The 19,964-nt window shown below is 42.7% G+C and overlaps 1 protein-coding gene across 2 annotated transcripts in view; it reads left to right on the forward strand.

Annotated features, from left to right (window-relative positions):
- LOC115463685 (alpha-1,4-N-acetylglucosaminyltransferase-like) overlaps window positions 1–19,964 on the forward strand; it is a 105,452-nt gene continuing 85,488 nt past the window's right edge. The window contains exon 1 of one of the 2 annotated variants that reach the window (XM_030194406.1): window positions 1–96. The gene's annotated coding sequence lies outside the window, so the exon portion shown is untranslated. The remainder of the gene's footprint in view (window positions 97–19,964) is intronic. The other variant, XM_030194407.1, reaches the window with a different exon arrangement.

A 19,964-nucleotide genomic window follows, 5' to 3' on the forward strand; every position in this document is an offset into this window, starting at 1 on the left:
CATCCAAGATTGAGACTAATTCCAGTGTTTGCGAGACAGTGAAAGGATTAAGGAGAGGACTTTGGATGAGACTGCAGTGCACTTTGCACCAATAAGGTAAGATGATTTTTTATAAAATATGTACATTTTTTCAAGTGTATTCAAAAAATATGGGAACTGATTAAGCTATATCTATGGTAAAGCCAATGTATTTTTTTTATTTCCAATATTTTTATTTAATTTTATCAATGGAACAAAACACAAATGGCTAAAATGTTAGCCAGTATACAAATATGAACAATAAACTGAGCATCAAACAATATACATATGTGATACAAGATAAAGATATCAATTATTATGGTTACAGATTTGTAACGATGGTTAGGTAGACATATCGTGAGAACAGATAGTTAAAAGAACATATCTACACAAGAATACTACATATTTGATCTTGGAGACCATGTTTTCCTGTATTTGGTAATTGAATTATACTTCTCAGCCGCTGCAATTTCATATTTGGCAAGTATACATACTGAATTCCAGCACGTTAAGTAGGTTGCCTTGGATAAGTCTTTCCAGCAGAAGAAAAGTATTCTTAATGCTGTTTGGAGAAGTAAATCCAAAAGTTGTGATTGATATTTATCCAGTGGGCAATGTATAGCTAATGATCCTAATATGGCTATTTTATATGAGAAGGACACTGGTATCTTCAATGTAGATGATGTGGTGTTCCATATTGATCTCCAATATTCTTGTATAAAAGTACAGGAGTAAATAATATGTTTAAGAGTTCCTTTATCTTTATTACATGACCAGCATTTTTCTGTGTTGTTTTTGGGAACTGATGTTTTTAGTTTGGCAATTTTACTTGGAGTCCAGAGAGCTCTATGTGCCAAGTAAAGCATGGATTGCGATGTAGATGCAAATCTAGTAGTATGTGTAGTTCTAAATCAAAATTTATTCCATAGTTGTTCGTCGAGTTGAAGATTTAAATCATGTTCCCAGGATTCCATAATTTTAGTAGGTGCTTTGAATTTTGCTTGTTGAAGTATTTTGTACCATTTGGAGGCAGCTCCTTTAGATAACATTAAAGTTCTACCAATTTGCCAATAACTAGGAGGATCAGTAGCAGTGGCGTAGCTAGGGTAGTTGACACCTGGGGCCGGTCATTTTTTAACACCCCCCCTCCCCCCCCCCGAAATCCAGTACTAGGCATACCGAGAATACAAAACACTCAGGACCTATAGAGCAATTCTACCATACCATAAGCAGTAATTTGTACGAGTCACACAAGGAAAAGGAAAGCATCTTAAACACTACAGTGAGCACTAGAACATCAATTCACCTATTGTAAAACGAAAACAGACAGATTAGTACAGATTGTCGATCCTGCACAGTCAATGCCAACCGAAAGCCATGTCTTTTTCACAAATACAGATATACCCTAATCCACTATAAAATAAGTAATCATAAACTTTCTATTTTGACAAAAATTAAACTGAACCCCCAATGCCAGACTCTGCATACAATGCAACACCACAGAAACAGAAAATGTCCTCTAGTACTGTGCAAAATATAAAGACAGCAGATGTAAATTTGAAAAAACTAACAAATACCAATCACCACTTTACAAATTAACAAATAGAAATAAAACAAATAATATCATTTTATTGGACTAATACATTTAGCTTTCAGAGGCCAAAACCTCCTTCCTCAGGTCAATTCAGTATAGTACTGTTACAGTGTCCTATCCTGACCTGAGGAAGGGGGTTTTGTTCTCCGAAAGTAAAATGTATTAAAATTAGTCCAATAAAAAGATGACCTTATTTACATGTTCTATTATAAACATTTATTAACACAGCTACAATACTACTTTATCCTAAAGCAAAAAAATAAAAATATATATTTACAGTTCGTTGTCTCTGGTTTCTGCTTTCCTCATCTTTTCACTGTCTTCCTTCTATCCAGCATCTGTCTTCGCTCTCTCTCTGCCATCCAGTGTCTGCCCTCTCTCTCTGCCCCTTCCATCCACTGTCTGCCCTCTCTCCCTTCCATCCACTTCTGCCCCTTCCATGCACCATCTGCCCCAGTCTGCCATCTCTCTCTCCCCTTTCCATCAACATCTGCCCTCTATCTCTGCCCCTTCCATCCACCATTTGCCCTAGTCTGCCCTCTTTCTCTCTCTCCTTCCACCCACCATCTGCCCTTTCTCTCTGCCCCTTCAATCCATCTGCCCTCCCTCTCCCATTCGTCCAGGGTCTGCCCTCCCTCACGTGCCCCCCTTCCATCCAGGATCTGTCCCCTCTCTCTGCCCCCTCTTTTCAGCCCCCAGTTCCAGTCTCCTTCATCCACCGCATGCCTTGCATCCCCCTCTTTCAGCCCCAGACCCATTCTCCCACCTGCCCCAGGCATGGACCCATTTTCCCTCCTGCCACCTTGTCAGACCCCAGTTCCAGTTTCAGAACCCTCGCCCCTCTGAGCACCCCACCCTCCCCAATCCCCTTCTCCCCTCCCTGAGCACCCATCTGAGCTCCCCCACCCCTCCCCAATCCCCTTCTCCCCTCCTTGATGCTCTCCCACCCTCCCTAATCCCCTTTAAGCACCCCTCTGAGCTCCCCCACCCTTCCCCAATCCCCTTCTCCCCTCTCTGAGCTCCCCACCCTCCCTAATCCCCTTTAAGCACCCCTCTGAGCTCCCCCACCCTTCCCCAATCCCCTTCTCCCCTCTCTGAGCTCCCCCGCACCCATCTGAGCTCCCCCACCCCTCCCCAATCCCCTTCTCCCCTCCTTGATGCTCCCCCACCCCTCCCCAATCCCCTTCTCCCCTCTCTGAGCTCCCCACCCTCCCTAATCCCCTTTAAGCACCCCTCTGAGCTCCACCACCCTTCCCCAATCCCCTTCTCCCCTCTCTGAGCTCCCCACCCTCCCTAATCCCCTTTAAGCACCCCTCTGTGCTCCCCCACCCTTCCCTAATCCCCTTCTCCCCTCTCTGAGCTCCCACACACCCATCTGAGCTCCCCCACCCCTCCCCAATCCCCTTCTCCCCTCTCTGAGCTCCCCACACTCCCTAATCCCCTTCTCTGAGCTCCCCCGCACCCATCTGAGCTCCCCCACCCCTCCCCAATCCCCTTCTCCCCTCCTTGATGCTCCCCCACCCCTCCCCAATCCCCTCTCCCCTCTCTGAGCTCCCCACCCTCCCTATTCCCCTTTAAGCACCCCTCTGAGCTCCCCCACCCTTCCCCAATCCCCTTCTCCCCTCTCTGAGCTCCCCCACCCTCCCTAACCCCCTTTAAGCACCCCTCTGAGCTCCCCCACCCTTCCCCAATCCCCTTCTCCCCTCTCTGAGCTCCCCCACCCTCCCTAATCCCCTTTAAGCACCCCTCTGAGGTCCCCCACCCCTCCCCAATCCCCTTCTCCCCTCCTTGATGCTTTCCCACCCTCCCTAATCCCCTTTAAGCACCCCTCTGAGCGCCCCCACCCTCCCCAATCCCCTTCTCCCCTCGATGCTCTCCCACCCTCCCTAATCCCCTTTAAGCACCCCTCTGAGCGCCCCCATCCCTCCCCAATCCCCTTCTCCCCTCTGAGTCCCCCCCCCCACAGCTGTTTTTTCGAAGCGCCAGAAAGTGGCAGGCAGCGCGCCTCGCGTCTGCCCTGCTAGTAAAGAAGATCTCGCTGACGTCGTCGCCCTTCCCACATTGAGTCCCGCCCGCCCTCGCGGTAATAGGAAGTTGCCTCAGAGTGGGGCGGGACTCAATGTGGGAAGGGCGACGACGTCAGCGAGATCTTCTTTACTAGCAGGGCAGACGCGAGGCGCGCTGCCTGCCACTCTCCGGCGCTTCGAAAAAAAAAGGTTTTAAAGGTGGAGCAGCGGGAGCGGAGCACCACCCCCACCTGATGACACCCGGGGCGGACCGCCCCCACCGCCCCGCCCTTGCTACGCCACTGATCAGTAGGAAGTTTAGTAATGTCAGTAGTAGCAGTTATGCAGTGCTTAAGTTGTATCCATTTATAGTGGTGGGTATTGGGAATACCAAATTTCAAGCATAACTGTGAGGAGGGAACCCAGGTTTTGTCTTTTATAATATCATTTAATGACCATATGCCGGCTTTTTTCCATAGTGGCCAGTTTATACAAGTTTTGTTGATTTTAAAGGTAGGATTGTTCCATATTGGGGTAAATATGGAATGCCTTAATGGCTTTTTAACAACAGTGTCAAGTTCATTGAATACAGTATTAAGAGTTATAAACAAAACATTCTTATTTAACTTAGTATATTGAGACCATGGAAGGTAATTAAAGGCACATCTTTATGTTTATGAGTTTCTATATAGAACCAAGAAGGGTAATTAAGTAGTTCCTCTTTGGGCATAAATTTTGAATTTTGTTTCAGGAGAAAAGACATGTGATAGTCATAAAAACTAGGAAAATTTACCCCACCATTTATTGGACTAGATTTTAATTTCTTTATGGCTATTCTTGGAGTCTTGTTTGCCCATAAAAAGTTTATTAATTTTGATTTGATTTTTTTTTAATAAATTGTTGATTTCAGTAATATTGGAAACATGCTGAGTTGATTTTTGATTGTAAAGCCAATGTATGATATTGCATTCAAAATCACATTGTTTAAATTGTGCTAATGCATGTGATTGAATCTAGACCCCCCCCCCCTGATTTCATTGCCACTACAATTAAGGTTAGTATTACTTATTTAGGGGCCCTTTTACTAAGAAACGCCTAAAAGTGACTTGCGCTGGTGTAGGCACGTGTTTTAGATGTGCGCTGGTCCATTTCCTCAGTGCGCCTGGAAAAAAGGCATTTTATTTTTGTGGCAAAATTAAAACCAGCACGCGTCCATTTTCAGCCTGAGACCTTACCGCCACCCACTGACTTAGCGGTAAAGTCTCACATGCTAACCGGGTGGTAAGGGTTCAACACGCATAAACTGTCGATTAATGCCAGGTCGATTAACACCAGGTAAGCGCCACGCGGTAGAAAATAGAAAATATTTTCTACTGTGTGTTTTGGGCGTGTGCCAAAAATGGGATCACCACCTGGGGTATGTGGTAGCCAGGTGGTAGTGCTCACTTAGAGGTACTTATCAGATAACATTACTAGATAGCAATATTATAAACTTGGGTCCAGGGGTGTACCTCTGTAATCAGACTGATACGTTAGCTTAGCTGTGCTGTATGAATAAACCATGCCAGAGAGATGAAATATATTAGGTTTATTATGTTCTGTCCACTAGACCTGTCTGTCTCAGATAAAACCCCAGAACTAATTACCCCGACTAGAGGAAAATTTCTAGATCTCACCTTTGCCGTCTGTCACAGATTCCCAATGGTAGATAAGTGGAACTCCTCAGAGTCTCAAGCTGAATTCTCAGCGAGTCTCTCTCACGCCTGAGATAAGGTCCAAGGTCTATTCTGAATACAGATGGCACTGTCAGTAGATAAGTCCTTGTTGTTGTGGTGCAAACCTCAGGAACAGGTTACAATGCACACAGTTCACTGATGATAGGAAAATCAGTCTCTAGCTGTGACTCAGAGCCGGCTATTCACTTGCAAATCCTCTGGTGATCTTATCTTCTTCCGTTCTCCCCCCCCGACTCTCTCCTTATCCCCCCCCCCCTCGTCTAACTGACTTTCTTCCGTCCAAAACTTTTGGTATCTCAGGGTCAGATGATACCTTTGGACAAATCACGGACGGTGACATAATGTCCAGGCAACTTCATGGGCAATAAGTGAGCCTTTGTTAGATGGTATTCAAACTCCCTGTCTGGTCTCACACATCCTGGAGCCATGACTGTTTCTCCTACAATGTTCACAGGAGATAACGGGGCAAGTCTGCATCAAAGACTGTCCTTGGAATGTAGAAATCTTGCAATGTTCAGCAGTACTTTTCCATTGCAAGAAAGCTGGTTTCTGATGGTTACTGAAGCTTACAGGTCACAGGTTGTAGAATCCATCTTGTTCTAAGAATGGTTCAGGCTTTACAGGCCAAGACCAGCAAAGGTGAGATCTCAGGTAAATACCCCTACAGCACTCAAGCAGTAGCAGATCAACCTGACAAGATGATAACACTCACAACCTCGGGATACTCAGTAGTCAGGAACTGATGATGGTACATGATTAGGAATTCAGGCAGCCGGTGAAACTCTTCTCAGCCAGGCAAGAGTAACCAGGAAAGTGATGTCACAGATTAATGAGCCTTTGTCCTGTGGCAGGCTTGGAGCCGATAGTAGCAAACTTGGGCTGCATCAGATAACAGATGATAACAGCTTCCAGGAAAGGGCTCTTAATCTCAGCTTGACAGGAACATGATGTCACGGAGGGGCATTATCGAAAGGGACACCCAAGTTTTGTTGAGGACGTCCTTGCAAAACGTCCTGAAGGAGGGGCGGGGAAACTCGTATTAACGAAACAAGATGAACGTCCAACTTTCGTTTTGATAATATGGTCAGGGATGCCCAAATCTTGACATTTAGGTCGTCCTTAGAGATGGTCGTCCCTAGACTTGGTCGTTTCAGATTTTCGGCGATAATGGAAACCAAGGACGTCCATCTCAGAAACGACCAAATGCAAGCCCTTTGGTCGTGGGAGGAGCCAGCATTTGTAGTGTACTGGTCTCCCTGACATGCCAGGACACCAACCTGGGCACCCTAGGGGGCACTGCAGTGAACTTCATAAAATGCTCCCAGGAAGAATCTCCCTTACCTTGTCTGTTGAGCCTCCCAAATCCCCCCTAAAACCCACTACTCACAACTGTACACCACTACCATAACCCTTAAGGGTGAAGGGGGCACCTAGATGTGGGTACAGTGGGTTTGTGGTGGGTTTTGGAGGGTTCGCTGTTTCCTACACAAACGTAACAGGAAGGGAGGGGGATGGGCCTGGGCCCGCCTGTCTGAAGTGCACTGCACCCACTAAAACTGGGAGCTGCATACTGCTGTGATGGACCTGAGTATAACATCTGAGGCTGGCATAGAGGCTGGCAAAAAATATTTTTAAAGATGTTTTTTGAGGGTGGGAGGGGGTTAGTGACCACTAGGGGAGTAAGGGGAGGTCATCCCCGATTCTCTCCGGTGGTCATCTGGTCATTTTGGGCACCTTTTTATGCCTTGGTCGTAAGAAAAACACGACCAGGTAAAGTCGTCAAAGTGCTCGTCAGGGACGCCCTTTTTTTTCCATTATGGGTCGAATACGTCCATGTGTTAGGCACGCCCAAGTCCTGCCTTCACTACGCCTCCGATACGCCCCCTTGAACTTTGGCGGAAAGTAGTTGGGGACGTCCAAAAATCGGCTTTCGATTATACCGATTTGGATGACCCTAGGAGAAGAATATCCATCTTCCGATTTGTGTCGAAAGATGGGCGTCCTTCTCTTTCGAAAATGAGCCTGATGGTGTTCTCCAGTGGTATATCCTTGGGCCTAAGAACCAGGCCTTCACCCTCCTGTATGTTCTTATTCTGTCCCAAGTACAGTAAACAAAAGTTGTTGTTTTGCCTTTGTCAGCCTCGATGTCTCTGCAATGTCTTAGAGGCCTATTACAGTACCAAGTCTCTGCATGAGAGCTGACATAGGCTGTTTGTAATTGTCAGATTCACAATGTAAAATAGTGCTTCATGGTAGTGCTTTTATGCAGGGTTTTGTCCCTACACACCCCCCTCTGTCAAGGACCTTTGGCTTGAAATAGAAACCAAAGGGGCTTGAAACACTAACTAAAGGACAAAAGTGTGCATAATCTTGTTCACCAAGACAGATATGAATCAATACAACTTATGCCAGTTCAGAAGTACAAGGCTCTTAACAATGTACATGAACATGAAAGCATATGAGATGACATCGTGGGTTATTGTAGATTTGCAAGCAATATAAATGACCTGGGTCAATGTCCATAAGTAAACCAAGTAATGCAAAAGTTTCAGTGACTGTTCGTAAAAGTCAAGAGTTATCAGTTCATTGGAAAAGAAATGCCACTTGAACCAAGGTAATGATGATGCACTAGTATTAACCACATGGGTGGTAAAGTTAAGGCATCCAAGAAATACAACATGTCCAGTAGGCGGCATTCTAGCACCCTGTAAACACTCCATCAGAATGACTAGATGCTGGATATGTTCTTCTTGAGGCCTGCAACAAATACTACCAATAGTTAATAAAGTGCAAATGATAAAACTGCTAAATGTATTCACTATAAAGGTAATGTTCATTGTGGATAGGTAACTAGGCTGTAATCAGTCCTCCAATTACTTAAAGCTGGTAACCAAGGCAAACCCCAAAGTCTAAAACCAGGTTGTGATCAGTCATCTGATTGTTTAAAATGGGTGGCCATGGTAAATCAAAGTCCAGGTAATATAGGTTAATGATGGAACATAACAATTGCACGATACACAATGACACGGAGTAGCGTAAAATGTTACATCATACTTAATTTATAAGTGTCAACAACAACAGATGAATTACATACTGTACTATGATTTTAAAAGTACTTGTACAGAAAAGTATGATTTTACATTATTTCAATACTCAACAAACATAAATAAAAATGTAAAGAGGAAAAATTTTATACCAATCATACTCAAGTCCACATATTGGGTCCATGATTACATTCAATGGAAATTCTAATTTAAGGAAACAAGAAATGAAGGTAGATGACCTAACGTGCCATTAAATTCCTATTACCAAAAAAGAGAGCATATTCAGTAGGTATTAGGTACAAATTACCCCCTAGTGAACCGTTTAGCTGACAAGAAAGCAGTAAGGTGAGAAGGTTCGTAAAAGACATATTTGACTTATTGGTATCTGACTATATCTTTACACGGATATCACAGGAAAAAATAGCCCCCTAGCTGAAGAACACCTGGTTTCATTAACAGGAACTGCCAACATCTCTTCTGCATATCTCTAGAAACATCTGGAAAATTTTGAATTTTCAATCCCAAAAATGTTTTCTCCTTATTTTTGAAATACTTTCTCATTAACCAATTTTTATCAGGCGCCAATACCACAGTAGGGACTAAGGTTGATGCCATAACTAAATCAGTGTCTGAGGACTCAAAGAGAGCGGAAACATCCAATGTTTGAATTTCTTGAGCTTGCTCATCATTTACTGGTTTACTAGGCAAATAATATACTTGTGGAAAAGGTGGAATAGATTCTTCAGTGCCCCCCCCCCCCAAATATTTCCTTAATATATTTTTTAAACATATCTCGAGGGGTAACTGCAAATTGTTTAGAAAAATTAAGGAATCAGAGATTATTACTCCTGGATAATTTTTCAAGCGATTCAGTTTTCCTCCTCAAGATAGACAAATCTTTCACAATGTTGGTTTGTAGATTCTGTATATCTCTCTCTTGTATTGTTGAATTAAACCTTCTAATCCAACATCAGTTTTCTTCAACTTTCCTTCCAAGGTAGTCAGATCTTGACCCAATTTTTGGACCTGGGGATATAAAGTTTACTATGAGCAGGGCCGTGCCTAGGGTCTCCAGCACCCCCCTGCACTTGGCCCCGCCCCCGAAAACGATCGCTACACTACCCGCCCTCTTCTCCCCAGATCCTTTTCCTTTTTTTTTTGTTTAAATTTACCTCTGTCCGGCGGCAGTGTAGCGTTAGTGAGAAGGAGGCGGCGCTCCCCCGCCCCGACATGTCAGTCTTCCCTTCGCTCAGTGTCCCACCTTCTTCTGATGTCATTTCTGATGTCAGAAGATGGCGGAACTGAGCGAAGGGAAGACTGACACATCAGGGCGGGGGAGCGCCGCCTCCTCACTAACGCTACGCTGCCGCCCGACAGAAGTAAATTTAAACAAAAAAAAAAAGGAAAAGGATCTGGGGAGAAGAGGGCGAGGTAAGCATGGTGCGGCGGGGTGCCCCCCAGAGGATGGCGCCCTCCTGCCATGCTTACCTCGCTTACCGTGTTGGCACGGCCCTGACTATGAGAGACCACAAACTATCCAGAGTGACTTCAACAGGTTTGGTAATTGATAAAGTAAATGGTATAGACTGTACCTTAGGTTCCATAGTAATTTTATCACTCTCTACTCATTGCATCCAGCGCCCCCTTAGCGATAAAAAAAACGCGGCTGCCTCTGTTGGTAAAGCCAGCAACCCCTGGCTCCCCAGAACTCCATTGGGCTGATCCAGTGCCTCTCGTCATTCGACCTCTGCGGAACATTCCACATGCAGGGTAGAAGATGTTGACATCGGGGAGCTGCTGCCTCGCTGTTGAGGGGGAGCTCTCATGCTGGGGCTGAGTGTAACCTCTAGTCCATGGTGCATTTCGGGACCTCCATTCACCCCGTGCTGCTCCTTCAGGCTGCTCACCGACTCAACAGGAATCTCAGTCCTCTGAAGATACGAATCTATCATGAAGAAACATAAGAGGAATTCTGCCATTGAAAGGCATCCGCAACAGCTCGTCCCCTTCTCTTCAGCATTGTGGCCAACAACAAGGACCACAGAGAACACTCCCACACATCAGGTACGTGCAGCAGCCATCTTGGTCCCAGTCCTGTACTATGATTTTTATAACACAGAGGGGAAAAAACACACAGTGTGTGGAAAACCTAGGAATTTCTTTGACATTTGGATGTAGGTGGCATATAATAAGGCAGTTTTTATTTTAGGTAACAATTTTATTAAAAATTGTATTTTGAGAGGGGAAAATGAGGTGGTGTGGACAAAAAACCCTCCTTGTTTATTTGCACTAAAGATAGTGATGTATCAAAACAACAAGCTACCAAGTGGAGTAGCCTGGATCAAGTGTCATTTGGAAATACTTGACAGGTGTGTTAGTGCAAGTCACTCTAAAAATGTGAGTGAGAAAAATAATTGGTACCTTAAAAATTAGTCTTTGGTTATGCATAATGTATAATTATACTACAGCAAGAGACCCTCACTGGATCCACCGGAAGGGTGGAAGGCCAGATTTTAGGACTCAGGCTGTAAAAATACCAGCTAGGTTTAAAAATCTATGACTGGCTGCGCAAGGACTTGCTTTTCCTGTAAGTTAATATGTGTCCCCGCTTGGGATCCATCCACTGGAATAGTGGTGGGTCAATTTACATACCTTAAATAGCTAAAACAACTGAAAAAGTACTGACTAGGCCAAACAACAAGAAAGTGATTTAATATTTGAGAATCTGCAAAAAGCAGGTCTGAACAATGAGTCCTGACACAAACTGGTACAACTGTCACTTTAAATCAGATGAACAAAATGGAGTTTATTAGTTTTGTATAGAAGGCTACAGAGGTTATACAGAGTTCTTAAGATGGTGTGAAAAGTATTGCGACACAGACAGATGTGGAACTGTTATCTCAACGCTTCCCAAAACATGCTGATAAGACTGTGTGGGAAAGTATCATCTCAGAAAGTGAGAGCTAGGTACCTCACCATAGACTTCTATGGAGAGGTTTGTGTATAAAAGAGGGGACAAATTGCCATAGCTTTGGAATTTTCCCCAACGCTTCTGTCAGACGGCAGGGCTCTGTCCGGTCGTACCCAGAATCTGTCTGCTGATTGTACCTGATTAAAGTCTGATGTCTGTATTTGTACCAACTTGAAGACTTGTCTTTGGGTAAGAAATAAAATGTATCTATCTATTTAAACCTTTCTCTGTCTTTATTCTATCTTCTCTTTACCTTACATTTAGCTTACAAGGCACATCACATACACTCAGTCTCTGGAGAAACTTAGACAGATTTTTAATAGGCATTATCTGGGAACATAAATGGCTCAGAGTATACCTAGATCCAGGAAGACTGAAAGCAGTAGTTATGGGAATTAGAATTCGATTACAGCCCCTAATGCAAACCCAGAACAGACCTCCTTGTGATTGGGTGACAATGAAGGTGGGAGAAATCATACAGAACCTGTTATGTGAAATAGGTATCTTTAGTCCCCCGTGTGATCTGGAGTCAGAAAGAGGTCCAAGAGGGGGAAATTAAAACAGTGGTGACCAGCCGTACGCTGACCGTTCATTCTATCCTTCTTTCTCTTCTTTTGAACGCAAGAGGGGATACTTATTTTGTGCGTTCAAATGTTCTATGTTATCTTTCTATCACTTTTTTCTCATTTTTTCTCATCTTTCCTTCCCCAATCTCCCTGCTGTTATTCCTTCATTTTTCCCCTATCATGGACACGTCAGGGGCATTAATGTCCTGTCCATTCTCACCCCTACTTTAAATACTCCTCTATTCTTCTGTCTTTTTACTTTCTTCCCTGAATGTCTGCATGCCTTGCGCTGAACTAACACACCTGGTTCTCTGCCCTTGTCTATGCTGATCTCTTTCCCTAATTTTTAATCTACTGGGGATGGTTCTTTGAGTTCTAACTTTCACTTCTATATTCTGTTCTGTTCTTTCTCACCCTCTTTTTTCTCCTATCCTGTCCATCTCTTTGATTTGCGAGATGTGCGCAAGACTGTGCTTGTTGTGTGCATGGTGCATAACACCGAATCCAGGCGACTGCGATTTGGGGTTTGCTGTATGTTTATTTCAATGTTCAAAATCTTTGGATTGGTCTTTATGCTAGCATACTCGCTTAACAATCCTCAGAGATTGTGCATTTTCTGTTTCCCATCCCACCCTGTGTTCTGTCTTAATCCCTCCTTATCAAATCCTTGTCCTCACTATGTATTCTGTTCTTTCTTCTTCTGTCGCCCCCCCAATCCCTTTCCCTGCTCTCCTTCATCCTAACCTTCTCTGCCTACCTCTTCCTATTAATCCCCTGGGTCTAATCCTGCTCCGTTCTTCTCTGTATACTCCCGGATCGGGGGAATTTTCTTTACCCTAGGAGAACAGCACGTTTTCAGATTGCTCCCTTCTAAAATCCTTCTGGTTTCTCTGTTCCTATACCTGACAGCCCCCACCTTTCTACATCTGCTATTGCCTTTACTCTGTGTGTGCGGCACATACTTTTGCTTGTGCTGACACAGTTATCCTCGAGATTTTTTTTATTATTGCCTCGGGACTGTCCCTCCTACTTCCTACAACTCTCTTCTCTTTTCAGCTGCAAACACTAATTACGGGGCTCCGCTTTGTAGCTGCTTACCGCCGTTCAACTGCTGTTTTCCCCTTATCTCTAAACTTCTCTGTCTCCCATGACTTTGAACAAATGCAAGCCGTATCCAAATCTTTGTGCACTACACTTCCCATAAGACCCTATTCAGTTCTTTTAGTTTTCTGAACTATGCTTTCCCTCTAACAGCCCACGGCCCCCCTTCTTCCTGTACTTTTCTCGGCTTTTTTGCATAGTGCAGCATTAGAACCTTTGATTTCCGTTTCTCCTCATGGATATGTAGTTTCTATCTCATGCTCCTGTGTTATCTTTTCCGCTGTTACATACATTTCCTGATTCTGTATCTCTTATCTCCCCTTTTTTTGTGGTCTGCGGGTCCGCTCTTTTTCCTTTTACATCTTTGTGTGTGTCTTTGCACTCCGTCTGACTTGAGTGCACTATACTATACTGTCTCTGTTTTTCTTAGTTCTTATCTCTGTATGCCGTTGTCTAAATCTGGCTTGGCTTTTTCACTTTGAAGCGCATTTCCTGCCCGTTATTATTTACTGCGTAGTTCACCTAATTGTCCTTTTTTACTGCTGCTCAGCCATTTCTTTTTCCCTTAAGTCCAATCTGATTTCCCTCCTCCACAACATTTTGTTCTTTTCCCACTTTTTCTGCCATATCAATCCTCCCTGCCCTCTTCTCTGATGCTTTGCCGACTCCTAAAATTTATAAGCATGTGGCCCGCACGATACCAATTGGGGTAACTTAACACCTTACATACACCTTTTTGGCTTCTGGTGCAAACTAGAAATCATTTTTTTTGATTCCCTATAAAACTATTCTTTTTCCTTCTCAGTCCCATGTGGTGTGCGTTTTAATTTTCTTTCTAATTTTCTTTCTGGAACAAAACTTACTTTACTAGTAATTGTCATATTTCATATATACTCCCTCTTGGGCTTCGAATCTGCCTTTATAAATCCATTTACATTTGCCCGAAGAGCTGAAATTCTAAACCCTTTTTTCCCTCACATATCCTTATCCAGGCTTCCGAAACTGCCATTTCTTTCTGTAACTTTTAAAAAGTTTTCCCTAACAAGCGCTGTAGTTCACTATCTCAAGGACACGAGAATCTGGGAAGCTTGCCCACTTTAGCTGCCTTATCAGTCCAGCACTGCTTTGGCAGACGAGGCTCTGCAGATCACTTTTAAAGCTCAGAAAGTGACTTTTTTTTTCCCTCCCTGTTCCGTTCATTTTTTTCCCTGTTCTATGCTGAAGTGGTACAAATTAAATAGTCATTTACACAGGTATTCTTTTTAACCTCTCACTGTCTATCCTCTGTCAACTGCATTGCTCCTAAATCCATTTAACTAACTCCCTCTCATATCTTTTTCATGCTGCCAAGTTCGTTGCATGTAAGAATGTACGGATGTATTCTTTTTCCTTCACTTTTAAGATTACGGCACTGCATCCTAGCCTTACTCTGCATTCTCCCTTTATTAGGACGTTGTCTCCCACTCCCCAAAATTTATGCTCATACTGCTTTGACTTTTGTGCGTTGCCCTCTCTTTCAGCTCACCACCCTTAAACAATAGATACTCTAATGCTTTCTCACTCTGTCTCTGAGTCATGATTTTAAACCCGAGATAGGTTTCTTTATTTTTACGCTGCTAGTGACAGCCTGATAGACTTCATTGTGCTACACCATGTGCTTACAAAGTGTTAAAAAGATATCTTTCCTTCAAACATACATAACTTACCCCTTTGAAAACCGGCTTTCTCCTTCTTTGTCCGAGTGTGGCTTTCTGTAATTATGTTACAATGCTTCTTTAATCTGTTTTTGGTATTATGCTGATAGTTCATTTACGTGGCCCCCCATGATTTATGCTTCATAATCCCGGTTTTCGCACTTTAAATGGTATTACTCAATTCCTACAGATGTTACTTTCTTTTGCCCTGTACAGATATATGTCTTAATGTTCCACTATAGTGTCACATTTACCTTAGTATGATTAGTACGCATGTATTTCTTGCTGAATGCTTAACTGGTAGTATTCTAGGAAGACTGTTGCATAGTTTGGTTATATTGTTGAGAAGCAACTGTTTTTGTTACATCTAAATGCTATTATATTGTGCCTGTGTTCTATAACACAGGGGTCTAGCGTGATTTCCAGAGCATGCTAGCTACAGACTCTTTCTTGTAAAAACTGTTAAGTATTTCACAGTCTTTTTCAGCTTTGTTCGTCTTGCATGACTGAGTTTGTACTGCTTGCCCTAGCTTCCTTCCTGTTCCGCTCTACCACCTCCAAGCTTTCCTCAGTATACACGGTAAAGTTAAGGTGCCTTACCAGAAGAGCTTACATGTTTTTTTCCTTTAAAATAATTTCTTTGCTTGCTACTTCTGGATTAGGCTTCAGAGATTCTCTTTAGGAACAGGCTATATTTCTTATTTCTTTTTTCTTTTTCCCTTTATTTATTTCTTAATTTTAATTTATTTAATTTCCTTCTACTAGTGTCATGCTATAATTTTGATACTGATGTCTGAGACTTACATCCATCGAAGGTGCCCCTTCAATGGATGACGGTATCTCATTTATTAGATTTTGAGCAGACTTCCATTCCATTTTTCGGAGTGGCCTGCGGTTTCGGCACTATTGCCCACCTATGAGTTACTTGTATAGATGACCGCGGGGTTAATAAAGAGACGTCTAACGACTTTCGTTGCGATTGTGTACAGGTTGACTCGGGTAATTTAAAATTGTTTAGAAATGGTTAGTTGTATACGCGGGAGAGCCTAACCTATAAAATTTTTTATTTCACTACGTGCGTTGTAGCCACTTAAGGTTCATTGGGGTGATTACGTTGTAGCTAATCAGCGGGACCCTGTGGACCGCTGCTCCTCGACTCAGAGGACCTTATTCGCAGGTTTTTTTTCTGGGTTCATTTTGGGAGTGTTTGCAATGTCCCTTTTTGGGGGCTCTATCATGGCGTTGGAGCCCATGGCCAATAATTACCAGTGTAGTTTTTGGCAGGCAAGTTGTAGCTGTCTTTAGAAGCACACTCTGGGGAGTAGTATTTATTAATTTGGGATAGAGTAGTATAAATATATAATAGCTGACACTACGTATTTATTTACTTTTGTACTGTCTCTCTAGGCATATTTCTGTTTACAGTTTTTGTCTTGCTTTCTCCTAATGTCACTTGCGGTCAAAGCGTTGAGCTTTCCGCTAATTAGTAATTTTTATTTTGGGTCTCTATGTTGGAGTACATTAGTAGATGCGTGAGTATGAATGTGTTATGTCTCTGTATGTTCTACTATCAGGATAATCATCGCCTGTTTTTGTAAACTGTTAACACATTATCATTTCTAGGTTTCCCTGCTATCTTTGAAGCTGCTTTTTGAATCATCTAACTCGTAAGTCCTGCTGGCCTCCTGCAGCTGAGGGCTCAACCCTTGGTGAATGGTAGTCATGGTAGGTGAAGATTCCATATCTATTGGCGATAGATTGCGACGCATTGCCCTCCATACATCAATAATTGAACATTTACCATCATCTCTAAATTTTAATTGTTTTTCTCTTTTGTTCCATATACTTTCCCATTGTTATTTGATCATGTCTTTCTAAAAATTACCAATCTGTCTCGCACATTATGCAAGCCAGAAGTGGGGATATATTATGCAAATTCCAATTCCAAATCCCAATTCCATGGAAAGATCCCAGTTTGTACACCATAAGTACGTCTTCAAGATCTACTGGACCACATGTGAAAGATATACGTGTTTACTCAGCCGCAAAACCAGATGTTACCAGCCTAACCATCTCAAGACCGACCACTTCCTTCAGCAGGCCAGCCTGAATATCCAGCCCTGTTAGATCTTCCAGAACTCCGTCCAGATTCTTCAGCGCTTCCACCGCCTCAACCATGATCGATGAAAGAGAATTTAGAACTGATACTTAATTTGAGAATTACTGTTGCTGTTTATGGACATTATAGATACATATTTTGTTTTATTTTTAGTTTAGCAGTAATCCTGTCTAGATATTGAAAAGGTTTTATTTTTATTTTCCTATTATTTCCTTTACTCTGTTAGTATCAACCAGCTATGCAATTGTTTAGGCTTACTTACGTTGCATGTCTTTCTGTAGGTTTGACTAAGCTCCAAGTGGGGTAATGGATATATAAATTGCTTCCCATACTTCCAGGTCATTATGCATATGTCAAGATCCATGCATGACCTCTGGTGATATGAATTTTTCTAGGTTTGACTCTTTTTGCTGTATGAGGCAACCTCATGCTTACTATCCACTTATTAGTGCTCATGGTTGGATGCCAATGATGAGTACTGGTAAGGTCCAGGAATCCCGACCTATTTAAGGATTCTGAATACCTATAACCTTAAACAGCAATCTGAATACTAACCACATATTTGTTGAGCCCATAACAATGCTTAATCGAAACCACTGTCCCTTCTCAAGACCACTGAGATAGATACATTAGATTATCTCCCCATGTACTAAGTCATAAAAAGACCTGAAAGTATTTATTAGTATGATCCACCTGAAATTGCTATTACCCGTATAGATGAACTCATGGTTTTGTCCCATTCATAAAACCTCTCTCACTACAGGTTTGAGTACACCTCAAGAGGGGTAACATCAAGATTAAGGCCCAAGAGGTTGGGTAATATAAAGGGAATTCCATATGCCCAGAAATATACCACCTAAAAATGAAGTTTTCTGTCTTGCATAATATCTGCTAGCAATCCATAAGAGCAAAACTCCCCCTCTCGTTTGATAGCTTGCCACCTTCTGGAATAGATGATGACGAGCTTGACGAGTTTTGTGTCACCCCTCTCCAGAGGGGGTGACAAGTGGGGAATGTATAATTATACTACAGCAAGAGACCCTCACTGGATCCACCGGAAGGGTGGAAGGCCAGATTTTAGGACTCAGGCTGTAAAAATACCAGCTAGGTTTAAAAATCTATGACTGGCTGCGCAAGGACTTGCTTTTCCTGTAAGTTAATATGTGTCCCCGCTTGGGATCCATCCACTGGAATAGTGGTGGGTCAATTTACATACCTTAAATAGCTAAAACAACTGAAAAAGTACTGACTAGGCCAAACAACAAGAAAGTGATTTAATATTTGAGAATCTGCAAAAAGCAGGTCTGAACAATGAGTCCTGACACAAACTGGTACAACTGTCACTTTAAATCAGATGAACAAAATGGAGTTTATTAGTTTTGTATAGAAGGCTACAGAGGTTATACAGAGTTCTTAAGATGGTGTGAAAAGTATTGCGACACAGACAGATGTGGAACTGTTATCTCAACGCTTCCCAAAACATGCTGATAAGACTGTGTGGGAAAGTATCATCTCAGAAAGTGAGAGCTAGGTACCTCACCATAGACTTCTATGGAGAGGTTTGTGTATAAAAGAGGGGACAAATTGCCATAGCTTTGGAATTTTCCCCAACGCTTCTGTCAGACGGCAGGGCTCTGTCCGGTCGTACCCAGAATCTGTCTGCTGATTGTACCTGATTAAAGTCTGATGTCTGTATTTGTACCAACTTGAAGACTTGTCTTTGGGTAAGAAATAAAATGTATCTATCTATTTAAACCTTTCTCTGTCTTTATTCTATCTTCTCTTTACCTTACATTTAGCTTACAAGGCACATCACATACACTCAGTCTCTGGAGAAACTTAGACAGATTTTTAATAGGCATTATCTGGGAACATAAATGGCTCAGAGTATACCTAGATCCAGGAAGACTGAAAGCAGTAGTTATGGGAATTAGAATTCGATTACAGCCCCTAATGCAAACCCAGAACAGACCTCCTTGTGATTGGGTGACAATGAAGGTGGGAGAAATCATACAGAACCTGTTATGTGAAATAGGTATCTTTAGTCCCCCGTGTGATCTGGAGTCAGAAAGAGGTCCAAGAGGGGGAAATTAAAAACAATAATTAGACCAAAAAGAAAATGTTTCAAATATATGTGAGTGTAGGCCAAACAAGATAATGTACAATGTACAGGTCAGGACTCTATCAGAGGGTCTGCACTGTATTCCTTGATAGAAACCTTTCAAGGTAGAGAACAGATGACACCAACAGGTGACAAGGTTCAGGCCTAGCTGTGAAATCTGTACATGTATCTACATAAACGTTATATACATAATTCAAGCGTGAAACTATTTTCAAATTATTCTCATACTGTTTTATCTATCTATCTATCTATCTATACAGTGCAATCCACTTAAGTGCAAGGGTCTGGGACCAAAGAAATACATGCAGTTAACCGGAGCGTGCACTTAACCGTTGTGACCCAAAGAAGCTTGACATCTGATACACATATGTACAGTACTCTTTATTATACGTACAGTATACAGTCTCCGTTAACTGATGTTATACAGTCTCCGTTAACTGACGTTAGGCTTACTTGAAGTAATCAGTCATAGTCCTCTGTACACTCTTGTGTCTGTGAGTTCCATAGACTATGTCTGCCAGATGGTAACAACTGTCATAGCACTGACATCCAGTGGCCTCCAGATAGGCCCGCATGGTGTTGAGACTCTCCAGCGCTCTTGCAAAAGTGACAGGAGGTTGTTGAATTTTGTCAGCATGTGCCTCGCTGCTCATTTCATCATCTGTTTCATCATCAACCATTGCCTGTGTGTAGGCGCATATCTGGACATCAGTGCTGTCATCAGCTGTTTGTAGATTGCAATCAACAGCTACGTAGTGATGAAACTCCTCTTCAGTAACACCGGCTGGGATGTCAATAGCCTGTTCATCTGATGCGTTTGCAACAGCTGCGTCTGCTTTGTCCCTCTCCATATCTCTAACAAAGCTTGCCCACTTGTAGCAGTTCACAATGGTTGCCTGTGTAACATGATTCCAGGCTTCATTCTGCATATGTAGGGAATACAACAGTGACAGATTACGAGCCAGTGCAACAGCACTTTTATCCTTGCCAGTC

The sequence above is a fragment of the Microcaecilia unicolor genome, chromosome 2 (assembly GCF_901765095.1).
Source record: "Microcaecilia unicolor chromosome 2, aMicUni1.1, whole genome shotgun sequence".
Lineage (NCBI taxonomy): Eukaryota > Metazoa > Chordata > Amphibia > Gymnophiona > Siphonopidae > Microcaecilia > Microcaecilia unicolor.